Here is a 16879-nt window from a genome sequence, read left to right as displayed (position 1 = left end):
CAAAAGACATTAAGAGACAGTTCATCAAAGATGATATGCAGGTGACAAATAATCACATGAGAAGATATTCAACTAGAATATAGTATCATTCAGCCATGAAGAAGAATGAAATGTTGTCATTTGCAACAAAATGGATGGAACTGGAAGACATTTAGGAAAGTAGAAAAACAAGTACTGCATGTTCTCTCTCATATTCAGAAAATAAAAAATTTTTAATGAAAGTAGAATAGAGATTACTACAGATTCTGAAGGGTATAAGGTGGAGGGAGAGTAGGAGAAGTCTGGTTGGATCTGATCAGTGCATACTGTATACAGAAATATCACACTAAGACACATTTACATATATAATTAATATGTATTAATAACATTTCCAAAAATGATATAAAATATTAAACTTTATTAATCATTAAGGAAATGCAAATTAAAACCCTAATTAGCTATTACTATGAAACTATCAGAATGGCTAAACTAAATATACAGTGCAAACATCAAATTCTGCCAAGAGTAAAGTAATGTATCATGATTCATACATTGATGGTAGGAATTAAAATGTACATTCTGGAAAATAGTGTAGAATTTCTTATAAAACTAAATGTGAAAAAAAAAAAAAACTAAATGTGCAACTACCATAGGACCAAGTAATTTCACTCTTGGGGAATTTACTCAGGCAACTGAAAATTTATGTTCATACAAAAATTCTTATATGAATTTTGATAGGAACTTTATTCATAATAACCCAAAACTGAGAACAACCAGATGTCCTTCAATGTGCAAATGGTTAAACCAACCACTACACTATGATTTCAACAATAAAAAGTAATAAATTATTGATACACAAGATAATTATGACAAATCTCCTAGGATTCACACTTAACAGAAAAAAAGCCAATCACAAAGATCACAATTTTATGTAATTTCATTTATAAAAGATCCTCAATGTGATGAAATCATGGACATAGAGAACAGATAAGTGATTGGCAATGGTTAAGGAGAAAAGGTGGTGGTAATGGTAATGAACGTGGATAAAAATGAGTAAGATATACTTTGGTGATGTAATTTGTCCAATGTCAATACTCTAATTCTGATACTGAACTAGTTCTGCAAGATGCTACCATGTCGGAACCTTTGGAAGGCTCACAGGAATCTCTGTGCTACTCCAAGAAGTGTATGTGAATTTTAAATTATCTTAAAATAACATGTTTAATTTTTAAAAACTGCTTATATGCTAGCAATGCAGTTGTATCTCAAAGTTTTTTTTTGAAAAAAAAAACCTTAGTTTTTTTTTTTTTTTTTTCACTGAAATAGCTGCCTTTTGGTGTTCAAGTATGGGCTGGAAGATTGTACCCTTTGTGAAATGTTCCCTTCTGTATACTGCTCAACTAGCATGCAACTAATTAAGTTCGTAAGCACAAATATATCTCAATTTTCTGAGGTCTTTGTAATATTTCCAAATACATGCTCAGAATTTTATGTTTTGTTAGGATTATTCTTAATGCATGTAGTCTGCTGCTGTTGCTACATGGTGCACTTTCTATTTAGTTAGCTCAAACCTTGTGCTTAGCAAATAGCAATTTGAGTAACATGAATCATGATAAAGAAACCATCAGGAACTTATGAGCTAGCAATTATTTTGCATAAAATAAGAGAACAGCCCAGAACATTCATGTGTTATCTGTTTTGTGCTGCTGCAAGAAAACCTAGTTCATACAAATTCCACCTGCTGCAATATTGTTATTCTATAGCTATATTCTTTTTGCTGCTTTTTACCCTTTTGCATAATTATCACAAAGTACCCTGTATCCTATATCTTTGCTCTTTCTTGCATGCAGAACACGTTTTCTGCAATCTGTTCTCTTTTCCCTGAGTGTCTTTCTTAAAGAAATCAGTTTATATTGACACTGAGTAGACAGTGGAAAAGTCCTGCTGGGTGCCCTCACCATAACCTGATTTCCTTCCTATTTGTTCCATGGGAAATGGTTACCTGCAGTGTTTAAACACACTTTTAGACTGCTGATTCAGAACTAAACAACTTAAAAAGCATATAGAAATGGGATTTGCAGGATCATTTGGAATGTTAGAGCTTTTGCTCAAAGCATTTTTGAACAGCAGTAGTAGTTATTTTTATGTAGTGACAGTAAAGTTTGGGATGCAGAAATTCAATTCTGTTGTCCTATTCACGGTATGCCATGCATGACTCCTAGATGACATGCCCCATCATGATGGCATATGTAATTATTTTTAAATGTGCTCATTCACATAAAATGCTTCTCACAGTTCCCTAAAACTTAATATATTTTATTTTCAAAGACATTTCTGACTAATTCTACAGACATATATTTCAGTAGACTCTGAAGAGTTCTCGAGATAGTTATTAAGCTTGGAATCATTTAGAGATGTAGTGTGGCTTAAGCCCACAGTTCTCACTTTCAGATAGCTCTTTTGTGACCTCTATGAAAAGAGATACCAGGGTCACAGTCATGTTCCAGAAGTACAGATAATCACTGCAAGAAAATCACAAAAGGGTAATTGGTCCCTTCAAAGTTAAATTCAAATGCAAGTCAAAGAACTGACTGAATCATAAGCACGACAGCTCTAGCAGTTAAGTGAAATCATATGGCTGTTTTGCATTCAAGATCTACTAGTTAAAAAATAAAATCATTTCCATGCAAGGTTATCAGTGTAAGAATTCTAAGTATTACTAAGGTAACTGACTTTTTTTAAACAAACGTTTGAGCTCTCTCTATATTTTGGATTACAGCCTTTTATCATATATTCCCTCTGCTCAATCAGTGATATGTCTTCTCACTATCTCAATAAACCATTGAAATTCAGTAATCAAAATAAAAACCTAATATTAAAATGGGCAAAAGATATGGACAGACACCTCATCAAAGAAGACATACAGGTAGCAAGTAAGTTAGTTTATTCCTACTACTGTATTCTTAGTCTAGTCCTACTACTATAACAAAACTACCTTTGACTAGGTAATTTATGAATAACAGAATTCTACTGCTCACAGTTTTCAGACCCAGGAATCAGAAGACAAATGAACAACAGATTTGATTCTAGTGATGATCTGTTCCTCATAGATGGCATTTTTTGTGTGTCCTCGCAAAGCAGAATGGATTAGTGCCACGCTCTCACATGGAAAAACGAACAAATTCCCTTCAGCCTGCTGAAGACAGCACTAAATCCATTCATGAGAGCAGAGTCCTCATGACTTAATTACTTGCAAGAATGTTCTACATCTTAATGCTAAAACATTGGAAACACAATTTCATATATGATTTGGGGAGAGACTGACAGTCAAATTGCAGCATAAGAAATGATCCTCAACATACTATGTAATTAATGATGTGCAAATTAAGGCAATAAATATACAACCACTCACATATTATAATGGCAAAAATATAAAACACTGAGAATTCCAAACACTGGGAAGGATGAGGATGTGTACCAGTAATACCTTTAGTTCATTGCTGATAGAAATTCAAAATGGTGTAGTCACTTAGGAAGATAATTTGGGATGTTTCTACAAAACTAAATATATTCTTACCACATGATCTATTAATTATACTTTTTTGGATTTATCAAATGAATTGAAAAATTACATTCACACACAAAAAAAACTGCTGACAGTTGATATCAGTAAGATGACAATAGGTGTTTAATATGCTTTCTACTACAAAAAGGTACCAAAACAAAGAAACTATAAATTATGCTCTTTTTTCAAATGAGAGAAAAAAGGAAAGAGCATCTCCCATGTCCTCCCTGAGAGAAGATCATCACTGAACCAAGAGGGATCTTGTGCAGTGGGAAATGGGTAAGCAGGAGGTTCCAACATTCCCCATGAATTATATATACACCTAAAGCACATGAAGCTTGCAGACTCAACAGTCCTTGAATTAAGTTTGGGAGCTGCTAAGCAATCCATACCGCCACAATACCACAGAAAATGTGCCCAATTGATATTGTTCTCTTCCTCAAACAATATGCTCTTTCATAGCTAGAGACTGGTCACCTGTATATGTTAAATTGCAGGTTGGCACCCCTGTCTACCAACATATACCCCAGTTAGAATCCAGGTGACCTTAAATGAGATTGGCTTATTGGTACAGGGGAAACAACCACATGACCCTACCCATTAACCCTCAGCTCTGCAAAACAGACTCCCCTACCCACCTTCCAAGTGGTCCTATTCATCCTTCTGTAGATTCAAGAATGCTGCAAACCAGATGGTGAAGGAATTTCACCCACTGCTTAGGCCTAGTCCACTGAGACACATGGGGCCATTGAGAAATTTATTATAGCTAACGAAGCTACATGGAGGCTATACTACTCTGCCTACCTGGACAAAAAAGGTAATATAGCTTACTTAAAAATATTCTAGGATATATGACCAGGAGAAAGTCCTATATTTTGAAAGTCACTTTATAAAACTGATATAGATTATCATTTCACTAGAAGTGAAAATATCAATATAAGGAAGCACGAAGCATGAAACAGCAAAATAACATGACAATTCTGAAGGATCACAATACATATCTAACTATAGACCCCCAAAAAAATGAATTTAGTAAATTGTCAGGAAAAAAATTCAAATTGAGTATTTTAAAGAATCTCATTGCAGTACAAGAGAGTCGACAATCCAATAAACTCAGAAAATGATGCTTGATCTGAATGAAAAATAGAGCAAAAAGAGAGATCATAAAAAATAACCAAGTATAATCTTAAGCTGAAGATCCCAATCAATGAAATAGAAAACACAGTTGACAGCTCAACAACAAAACAGGTCAAGCAGAAGAAGGAATTTCTCAGTCTGAATACAGGTCTTTTGAAATAACTAAGTCAGACTATAAAAATATAAGACTTGTCTGACTTTATTAATCAAACAGATTTGTATTATGGGTTACTGAAGAAGAGAACGAAAATAATTCTTAAAAATATTAGTATATGAAATAACAAGCAAAACTATCCAAATCTCAGAAAAGCCATGGACACCCATGTCTAAGAAACTCAAGGACCTCAATTAGGTTTAACCACAAATGATCCTCTCTGAGGTATATTATAATTAAACTTTCAAATAAGGGAATTCTGAAAACAAGAAAAAGGTGTCACATCATAGGGAGTTTCCTTTAGACTTATGGCAGAGCTTTGGTTTGTTTTTTTGTTTTCTTTTGTGTTTTTTTTTTTATTCTTCCTTTGCAGAAACCTTGTATATCATTAAGGAAATGGACTGGTATATGCAAATTCTGTAAAGAAAAGAAAAACTGCCAACCATGAATACTATACCCAGCAAAGTTATTCTTATGAAATGAAGAAGAAATAGTTTCCAAGGCAATTAAAAATTAAGGAAATTCATCACCAATGAATAAGTCTTTTGAGAAAAGTTTAAGTAAGTCATGTACCTAAAAGAGAAAGGAAAATAACTACTATTATGAAAACCCATGAAAGTTTAAAACCCACTAGTACAACAGATAGACAAAAGGAAAGCTGAATGAATCAAATCTTGTCAATATATAAATCCACCAAACATAATCAGTTAGAAGAGAGGAAGAAAGAGACAAAGGACATACAAAACAATCAGAAAAAATATTAAGTGACAACAATAAATACCTGTTGGTGATCTTGAAAGTAAATGGGTTAAAATTTCCAATTAAAATATTTATCCTTACTGAATGGATTAAGTAATAAGATAGAGTGATAAGCTTCCTATAAGAACCTCGCTTTCCTAGCAAAGGCAGGAATAAACTGAAAGTGAAGAAAAAGAAAAAAGCATTCCACACAAATGGAAACTAGTAGTTACCAGGGATAGTTTAAGATAGGAGATGTCCCCCCTAAACTCATATGTGAAACCATGCAGGAATATTCAGAGGTGAACTGATTAGACTTTTAGAACTGTAACCTAATCAGTGGTTGAATCTACTGATATGGATTAGCTGGGTTGCAACCGTAAGCAGGTGTGGTGTGGCTAGAGGAAGTAGGGCACTGGGGATATGCTTTGGGTGCTTATATTTTGTCCCCAGTGAGAAGATCTGTCTCCCCCTTGACTGCTGTATTCTGAGTTGCTTTCACTGTCACACCCTCTGCTATGATTTTCTGCCTCATCTTGGGACCAGAAACATGGAATTGGCCAGCAGTTAATGACCCTCTGAAAATGTAAGCCACTATAAACTTTCCTTCTCTAAGTTGGTATTGTCAGGTCTTTTGGTCACAGCAATATAAACTGACTAAAACAGGTAGCTACAGTTATATCAGATAAAATAGACCTCAATTAATAAACTGTAAAAATAGACACAGTGTCTACATAATAATAAATGGACTAATTCTACAAGAAAAAATAACAATTGTAAAAGCATGTGTCCCCAGTAATGCAATCCTCAATTATGTAAACAAGTATTTTTAGAAATAAGAGGAGAGGTAAAGTTCAATAATATTTGAGGGCTTTGATATTTTTGACTAAACAAATTACCTGTACCCAAAATTCAACAAATAAACATTTAAGTTAAATTGTACTCTCAACCAAATAGACTTAAAAAATATTTACCAGCATTTTATCTACCAGCTGCAGAAAATATATTCTTTTCATAAAATGAAGAATAATATTCAATATAAATCAGATACTAGAACACAAAATAAGATTGAACAAATTAAATAAAACTGAAATCATGTTAAGTATCTTGTTGGACAATGATTGAATAAAACTGAAAATTGACACAAGAAACTCTCAAGAAATTTTACAGATAATTGGAAATTAAACAACATGCTTACTATGATTTAAATATGAGGTCTCCCTCCTAAAGACCTTAGGTTAAGAGATAAAATAATTAGATTATAATAGTTGTATCATTATCCAGGGATTAATTCATTTGATTGAAGAATAATTTGAAAGGACTACTATATTGGATTGTAGGCACCATAGGCAGGTTTTGCATGGCTGAAGGATGTAGGTCTTTAGGTTAATGACCTTGGGGAATCTATCTTGTCTCTCTGACTTCTATCTCTTTCTCTATGCTTCCTGGCTGCTATAAGATAAGTAAATTTCCTCTGCCATGCCCTTCCACCGTAATGATCCATCATTACATTGGACCCAGAGTGATGGGGTAGGCTGAACATAGACTTATACCTTTGAAACTACAAACCAAAATAAAGTTTTCCTCCAATAAGTTGTTAATGTCAGGTGTTTTGGTCACAGCAATGGAAAGTTGACTAATGCAATGTTCATGAAAAAATGAGTTAATGAAGAAATCTAAAAGAAAATTAAATTTCTTGAAATAAATAAAAATAGAATCACAACATATTAATATGTATAGAATATAGCAAAACAATACTGAGGGAAGTGTTTTGTGAAAAAATATATCTAAAATAAAGTACTTAAAAATGTAAGTCAAGGAATTCAAAAATTAAGTAGAAAAAACAACTATGCATGATAAATATGGAATACTACTACAATGAAATGTATAAAACACAGAAGAAAGAAATAGAAGAACACCTTATAAGAGGGAGAGACCTCCATGTTCTTGGATAGAAGTGAGTAATTTTTTTCACAATGACCTTAGTACCAAAAGTGCTACACAGTTTCAATGTAATCTCCATGAAAATACCAATGGCATTTTCACAGACTAGAAAAAACTCCTAAAATTCATTTGGAAAAATAAAAGAATCTGAATAGTGAAAGGAATCTTGAGGAAGAAGAGTGGTACTGGAGGCACCACATAACCTAATCTCAAATTATACTTCAGACCTATATTAACAAAAACAGCATAGCACTGACCTTGAAATAGACATGAATACCAATGGAAATTAATATAAGATAAAAAGAAAAAATACATAGTTATATTCATTTGATACATGACAAAGGTGCCAATATTTTTTGTTGGGGAAAATATAGCCTTTTTAATAAATCATGCTGGGAAAACTATATTCACAAAAAGAGAAATGAAACTTTCTTCTCTCTCTCGCACTGCACAAATGTCAAATCTAAGTGGACTATTTAGGAATTAGAACAGAAACATTGCAACTGCTGGATGAAAACATAGGGTCAACATGTCAACATATTTACCCAAGCACTGACTTGAAAGGAAGACCTGTAGAGTAGAGGAAAGGGAATATAGGGAAGGAGGGAGGAGGGGACAGAAATGGGGGGGGGGGGCCAGCAGGGGCTTAATTGGAGTACATGAAAGACTATGCATGTTTGATTATGTCAAAATGAACCCAACTATTATGCATTACTCTAATGCACTAGTAAAAGCAAAAAAAGAAGATATATAAATGGGCAACAAGTAAAATGAACAATGCTCAATGTAACTAAAAATTAGTAAAATAAAAATTAAAAGCATATTGAAACATAATTTCACCCTAGCTAAAAGGTTATAATAAAAATAAGAAAACAGCAAATGCTGGTGGGGATGCAAAGAAAGGTGAACCGTTACCCAGATTTGGTGGAATTACAAACTAGTAGAGCCATTATGGAAAATAGTATGGCAATTCCTCAAAATGTTAAAAATAGAACTACCATAAGATCCAGCAATCCCACTTCTGGGAATATATTCAAATAAACTTACATTTATATCAAGAGATACCTACACTTTCTTACTTCTTTCAGAATAACTCACAATATCCTAGATATGGATTCAACCTAAGTTTCTTTAACCGGGTAAAAAATGATAAGAAAATTTTATGTATACATGACACACAGAGTGGAATATTAATCAGTCATAAAGGAATGAAATCCTGTCATTTCTGGCAACAAAGATGAAACTGAATATGATAAATAAAGATGACAATCTGGTAAATAAAATAATCCATACACAAAAAGATAAATATCACATGCTTTCATCACATGTAGGATCTAAGAAACTTAATTTCATAGAAATAAAGTGGAATAATAATCTGTCTTAGAGCAGAGGAAATGTTGGGGAAGTCAGAATAGTTGGGAAATCAGATAATGTTTATAAAATTATAGTTACATAGAAGGAAATATTTTATAGTTATACAGTCAAGTAGGGTGAATATAGTTTCAAATAATTTATTATACACTTTATAAAGAAATAATTTAAAAGAATTTAAATGTTCCTAACACAAAAAATGATAAATATTTAAAGAGAAAAATATGCTAACTACCCTGAATCAATCATTACACTTTGTTCACAAATCATCCATACATATGTATTATGCTTTTTAACAATTAAAAAACCTACAAATTTTTTAATGGTAGCTTTAATTCATAATTATGTAAGCTAGGAAGTGACCAAGATGTCCTTCACTAGGTGAACAGATAAAGCATTATTCAATCCTGAATAAAAATGTTATCAAGCAATATGAAAAATAGAGACAATGTAAATGAATCATCATACATGAAAGAAAAAAATTTGAATAAACTAATTTGAAATAAAATAATTTGAATAATGTTTGATTCCAGATATATGACATTTTGGATGAGCACACTTAAGGAGAAAACAAAATTTCAGTGCCTATGGTTTAGGATTCAGGTAAGGAGGAATAGAGCACAGAGAATTTTTAAGGGAGTCACACTACTTTGAAAAGTACCACAATGATGAATACATGCCATATATTTTTTCCCAAACCCAAAGAATTTACAGCCCCAAGAATGAACACATATGTAAAGTATGGACTTTGAATGATAATGGCATGTTAATGTAATTTCACTGCCTATAACAAATTAATACTCTGATGCATGATTTTAATAATAGGGAAGGTTCTGCTTGTGTGAGGACAGGGGAGGTATGGAAACTCTCTTTACTTTCTGCTCCATTGACTGTGACTCCAAAACTTGCCCAGAAAAAAAAGTTTATTAACTTGAAATAAATAATAAGATCAAGAAAGTGAAAAAGTCTTTGATCTAGAAAAAGTCACAGATTTCAAGGTCAGATAGCCAAAACAAAGATCAGAGAGTTTCAGCTACTAAAAGATTAAATTTTCAATTGATTAGAAAAGATTGCACGTAATGTAATCATAAGATAAAGAGTAGTATTTTTCTGTTATTATGATTATACTGAGTATTCTTTAAGAAGTTTTAAAAATTATTATTGCAAAATCTGACAGAGAGAGAAAATCATTACCTTATTTACTTTTCTTACATCACATGATCTTAGTCACTTTATTTTTATAGTAAGTCTTGATTACTGGTAGGGCATTGCATATGTATTTTCTTCATAAAAGTGAGCTATTTTGATCATTTGTACTTCAGCATACATGAAAACCATCTTGTCAATTTGCACAAACTGTACCCTTTCTTGGGAATTGATTCTAATTACATTAAATATACACATCAATTTGAGTAGAATCCATGTTACTAAAACATTGTCTTCCTATTAATGAACAAATTATATTTGCCACTTGCAAGAGATTAGTATAGATGCTGGTTATCAAGACACTTGGAAAAAAGCCTCCAAGTGCATCTTAGAAATTTTCAAGGCTGCTTCTACTATCGCAGGCCCAGAGGCATTCCAGGTCAGAATTGTTTGGGGGATTGAGCCTGAGGTTATGTGAATGGGTTCACTGTGCAGGGAGGCCTCAGCATTTTTCTCACTGTATTCTAAGTGGACTATGACTACAGACATAATTCAAGTGGACCCAGGTACTACTTGTGCAGGCAACAGGCCTCATTATCCACAGTGTTTGGCAGGTGTGCAGAATATAAGAATTATTGAGTCATGTCAGCTTCCACCAAGATTTCAAAGGAAAGCCAGGGAGGATACACAGAAATTTTCCACAAGTTTGTAGCTCTTCAAGGGAGTTGCCAATGAAAGCCATGGGAGTAGAGGCACAAGAGAGACCAGAAACGCAGAGAGCAACCAGAAGCTTGTCAAGCTTTCCCATAAAAGATGCAGATATCAATATGAGCCCATAAACTACATGAGGTCCAGTAAAGTCACAGGAGTGAAGTTGCTCAAGGACTTGGGGATCTACCCCATTAAGGCAGTATGTGCAGTCTACCCTGGTTGGTTTTGGTCTGCTCTGTGGAAATCACTCACTTCTACCTATTTCTCTCTAAATAAAAATGTTTATTTTACAAGCACTCACAACTAGAAGAGTTTGCTTTGAATCTCAGAGAAGACATTGTTTGTGCTTGTGTAAGAACAGGGGAGGTATAGAAACTTCAATAAGACTTTGGGACAATTGATTGTGAGGCCAGGGCAGAATATTATGGTCTAGATATGGTTTGAGAATGTTACCCAAAGGTTTGTGTGTTTGAATCTTGATCCCCAGTGTGATGATGTTTAGAAATGTTAGGACATTTAAGGAATGGGACCTAGTGGTTGCCATCAAATCACTTGGGACATGTACTCAGAAGGGATTAACATAGTTCTTGAGGAACCTCAGTCAATTTCTATACCACTGGATTGTCATCAATTAATACACAGTAGTGATACTGAGGTGATACTGTGCTATATTTTTGAATTTTCAGATCAGTGACCCAAGCAACCCTGTTTTTTTTAATAAAGCACTTAGCCTATGACATCTCATTAAGAAAACTGAAACAATAACTATAAAATTAAGTGTTCTACTGCTGGTTTTCATAAAAAATTGGGCATTGGTATATTGATTTTATATGCAGAAAATTTGCTATATCCTTATATGAATTATACTAATTTCTCTATAGGTCGCATTGTGTTGCATTTGATATTTAAAATATATTTTATTCCTATTTGTAACATCTTTGCTTCCTGGAGATGTTTTACTTACTATACATTGTTCAAGGTCTCAACTTTGAAGTCAAATAAAAGAGGTAAAACCATATACTGTCTATTTTTTACTAATTTTAAATGAATAACTTTTAATACATAAAACAAAATGTGATATTTTGGGAAGTTGAGTAAATACACTTAATGTATTTAAGAAAGTCATTTTATATTTCTATTTTGTTTCATGTTTTCATGAAATAATATTAATTTCATCAACTAAATTTTGTGCATCCATTGTCAAACATCCTTTTCTCATATTGACTTACTGTGCAAAAACCTTCTTCATGATATATTACTCTTTTCTTACACTGGATTAAGTTTTCCAATAGTTTATTTATTATTAATTTATAATTATGCTTTTGAATATTTTTGGTAACCAGGTAATACACAGCTTCACAAATTTTTAGATGCACCACTGTTTTTATCTTAACTTCAAGGGTACATAAGAATTACTTTTATGTTCCTTAATATTCCTTATAAAACTTGACTACAAAATTATGTATGTCTGGTACTTTCTTCTTTGTGGTACAATTCTTAACTATTAAATTTACAATTCAATTTTTCTAGAAATGTTTGCATTTTGATTGAGATTTTCAATATGCTGATGCAAATTTGCCAACAAAAATTGATCATACTTTCCTGATGCTTTGACTTCATTGTTGTGTGTTATTTTCAGTTGCTGACATTATTGAATAACTCCATTCTATAAATATTGTTATATTGTTGATTGGGTTATTTGTATTCTTGGTGTAGAGTTTTTGAGTTCTTTATATATTCTGGAAATTAGTGCTCTATCTGAAGTATGAGTGGCAAAGATTTTCTCCCATTCTGTAGGTTCTCTTTTCACATTGCTGATAGTTTCCTTTGCTGAGAGAAAGCTTTTTAGTTTGAATCTGTCCCAGTTATTGATTCTTGCTTTTATTTCTTGTGCTATGGGAGTCCTGTTAAGGAAGTCTGATCCTAAGCCAACATGTGGAAGATTTGGACCTACTTTTCCTTCCATAAGACGCAGGGTCTCTGGTCTGATTCCGAGGTCCATGATCCAATTTGAGTTGATTTTTGTGCAGGGTGAGAGATAGGGGTTTAATTTCATTCTGCTGCATATGGATTTCCAGTTTTCCCAGCACCATTTGTTGAAGAGGCTATCTTTTCTCCATTGCATATTTTTGGCCCCTTTGTCTAGTATGAGAAAATTGTATTTATTTGGGTTTGTGTCCATGTCCTCTATTCTGTACCATTGATCTACCTGTCTATGTTGGTACCAGTACCATGCCATTTTTGTTACTACTGCTTTGTAGTACAGTTGAAGTTCTGGTATTGTGATACCCCCTGTTTCATTCTTTCTGCTAAGGATTGCATTAGCTATTCTGGGTTTCTTATTCTTCCAGATAAATTTCATGATTGCTTCCTCTATTTCTGTAAGGTACGTCATTGGGATTTTAATTGGAATTGCATTGAATCTGTATAGTACTTTTGGTAGTATGGCCATTTTGACAATATTAATTCTGCTTATCCAAGAATATAGGAGAACTTTCCATCTTCTAAGGTCTTCATCAATTTCTTTCTCAAATGTTTTGTAGTTTTCATTGTCGAGATCTTTTACCTCTTTGGTTAGATTGATTCCCAAGTGTTTTTTTTTTTTTTTTTTTTTTGAGGCTATTACCAATAGAGTTGTTTTCCTCATTTCCCTTTCAGATGTTTCATCGCTTGCATATAAAAATGCTTTAGTATTATGTGTGTTGATTTTATAGCCTGCTATTTTGCTGAATTCATTGATGAGGTCTAGAAATTTTCTGGAGGAGTTTTCTGGATTCTCTAAATATAGAATCATGTCATCAGCAAATAGTGACAAGCTGTTCCTCTTTTCCTATTCATATCCCTCTAATTTCTTTAGTCTGTCTAATTGCTCTGGCTAGAGTTGCAAGGACAATGTTGAATAGATGTGGTGAAAGAGGGCATCCCTGTCTTGTTCCTGTTTTTAAAGGTAATGGTTTCAGTTTATCTCCATTAAGAATGATGTTGGCCATGGGCTTAGCATAAATAGCCTTTACAATGGTCAGGTATGTTCCTGCTAGCTGTATTTTTTCTAGTGTTTTGAGCATGAAGTGTGTTGTATTTTGTCAAAGGCTTTTTCTCTTATCCTTAAGTCTATTGACATGATGGATTATGTTTCTTGATTCATGGATGTTAAACCATCCTTGCATTCCAGGGATGAACCCCACTTGATTGTGGTGCAAAATTTTCTTAATATGTTTTTGGATACGGTTTGCCAATATTTTGTTAAGGACCTTTGCATCTATATTCATCAAGGATATTGGTCTAAAATTTTCTTTCCTTGATGTGTCTTTGCCTGGTTTGGGTATGAAGGTGATATTAGCTTCATAAAATAAGTTCGGTAGGGTACACTCTTTTTCTACTTCCTGGAATAATTTGAGAAGAATTGGAATGAGTTCTTCTTTGAAGCTCTTGTAGAACTCAACTGAGAATTCATCTGGTCCTGGGCTTTTCTTGAATGGTAGGTTTTTAATGGCTTCTTCTATTTCATTGCTTGATATTGATCACTTTAAATTGTGTATGTCCTCCTGGTTCAGTTTGGGAGGAGCATAAGTCTCTAGAAATTTGTCAATGTCTTCAGTAGTTTCTATTTTGTTGGAATACAGATTTTCAAAGTAGCTTCTCATAATGTTCTGTATCTCAGTGGTGTCTGTCGTGATATTTCCTTTTTCATCACGAATTTTAGTAATTTGAGTTTTCTCTCTCTGTCTCTTTGTTACTGTGGCTAAAGGTTTGTCTATTCTGTTTACTTTTTCAAAGAACCAACATTTTGTTTTGTCAATTTTTTGAATTCTTTCTTTTGTTTCAATTTCATTGATTTCAGCTCTGATTTTAATTATTCCTGTCTTCTACTAATTTGCTGTTATTCTGTTCTTCATTTTCTAGGGCTTTGAGCTGTAATGTTAGGTCATTTAGTTGTTGACTTTTCATTCTTTTCTGGAATGTGCTCCATGCAATGAATTTTCCTCTTAGTACTGCTTTCATAGTGTCCCAGAGATTTTGATGTGTTGTATAGTCGTTCTCATTGACCTCTAGGAATTTTTTTTATCTCCTCCCTGAAGTTTTCTGTTATCCATGTTTCATTCAATAGCATATTATTTAGTCTCCAGGTGTTGGAGTAATTTCTGTTTTTTATTTTGTCATTGATTTCTACTCTCAGTCCATTATGATCTGATAGAACCCAAGGCAGTATCTCTATTTTTTTGCATTTCCTAAGGGCTGCTTTGTGGCATGCTTTATGGTCTATTTTCGAGAAGGTTCCATGTGCTGCTGAGAAGAAAGTGAATCCGCTTGTTGATGAATGGAATATTCTATATATGTCTATTAAGTCTAGGTTATTGATTGTTTCATTTAGTTCTATGGTTTCTTTGGTTGGATTTTGTTTGGAAGATCTATCTAGTGGTGACAGCAGTGTGTTAATGTCACCCAGAATTATTGTGTTGTGGTCTATTTGTTTCCTGAAATTGAGAAGGATTTGTTTGATGTACAGGGATGCACCATTGTTTGGGGCATAAATATTTACTATCGTTATGTCTTCCTGATTTATGGTTCCCTTAAGCAATATGAAGTGTCCTTCTTTATCCCTTCTGACTAACTTTGGCTTGAAGTCCACTTTATCTGATATAAGGATGGCAACCCCCACTTTTTTACTGAGTCCATGTGCATAGTAGGTTTCTCCCCATCCTTTCACCTTTAGTCTGTGGATTTGTTTTTCTATGAGATGAGTATCTTGTGGGCAGCATATTGTTGGGTGTTTCTTTTTAATCCATTCTGCCAGTCTATGTCTTTTGGTTGATGAGTTTAGGCCATTAACATTGAGGGTTATTATTGAGATATGATTTGTATTCCCAGTCATTTGGCTTATTTTTGGTTTTTAAGTTGGCTTGATTTCTCCTTTGAGTGTTTTTTCTCTAAGGTAGTTCCTCCCTTTGCTGACCTCCATTATTGTTTTTCATTTCCTCCTCATGGAATATTTTGTTGAGAACATTCTGTAGCGCAGGCTTTCTATTTGTAAATTCTTTTAACTTGTGTTTATCATGGAAGGATTTTATTTCATCTTCAAATCTGAAGGTTAGTTTTGCTGGGTATAGGTTTCTTGGTTGGCAACCATGTTCTTTCAGAGCTTGAAATATGTTGTTCCAGGCCCTTCTAGCTTTTAGAATCTGGGTTGAGAAGTCTGGTGCTATCTGTCTTGGTTTCACCCTATATGTAATCTGATGCTTTTCTCTTGTGGCCTTCAAAATCCTATCTTTATTTTGAATGTTAGGCATTTTCATTATAATGTGACTTGGTGTGGATCTGTTGAGATTTTGTGCATTTGTTGTTCTGTGAGCCTCTTGCATTTGATTTTCCATTTCATTCTTCAGGTTTGGGAAATTTTCTGATATTGTTTTCTTGAATAGGTTGTTCATTCCTTTGGTTTGTATCTTTGTGCCTTCCTCAATCCCAATAATTCTTAAATTTGGTCTTTTCATGATGTCCCATAGTTCTTGGAGATTCTGTTCATGATTTCTTACCATCTTCTCCGTTTAGGCAACTTTATTTTCAAGATTAAATATTTTGTCTTCATTGTCTGAGGTTCTGTCTTCCAAGTGGTCTAGTCTTTTGTGATCCTTTCCATTGAGTTTTTTATTTGGTTTATTGTTTCCTTCATTTCAAGGATTTCCATTTGTTTTTTTGTTTTTTTGAGAATCTCTGTCTCTTTGTTGAAATGATCTTTTGCTTCCTGCAGTTGCTCTTTCAACTGCTTATTGGTATTATCAATCATTGCTTGCATTTGCTCTCATAACTCATCCTTTGGCTTGCGAATCATTTTAATCATGTATAATCTGAAGTCCTTTTCTGACATTTCTTCTACCATACTGTCATTGGATTCTATTAATATAGAATCTAGATTTGTTTGGATCATTGTCTTCCCTCGTTTTTTCATGTTATTCATGTACTTCCCCTCTAGCAGTGAAGATCTGGGTTATTGCAGATTTCCCCCTGTAGGCTTATAGGGGCCCTATAGGTTTCCAAAACCTTTTCTAACAAAGAGGTTCACGTCTCCAGCAGGCATTTGAGGATTGGATTTGCCCTACTAAAGATCGGAGCTACGGCTTCCAGGATTATCCAAG

Source organism: Sciurus vulgaris (genome assembly GCF_902686455.1).
Source record: "Sciurus vulgaris genome assembly, chromosome: X".
NCBI lineage: Eukaryota > Metazoa > Chordata > Mammalia > Rodentia > Sciuridae > Sciurus > Sciurus vulgaris.
Note: the sequence above shows the minus strand (reverse complement) of the source record.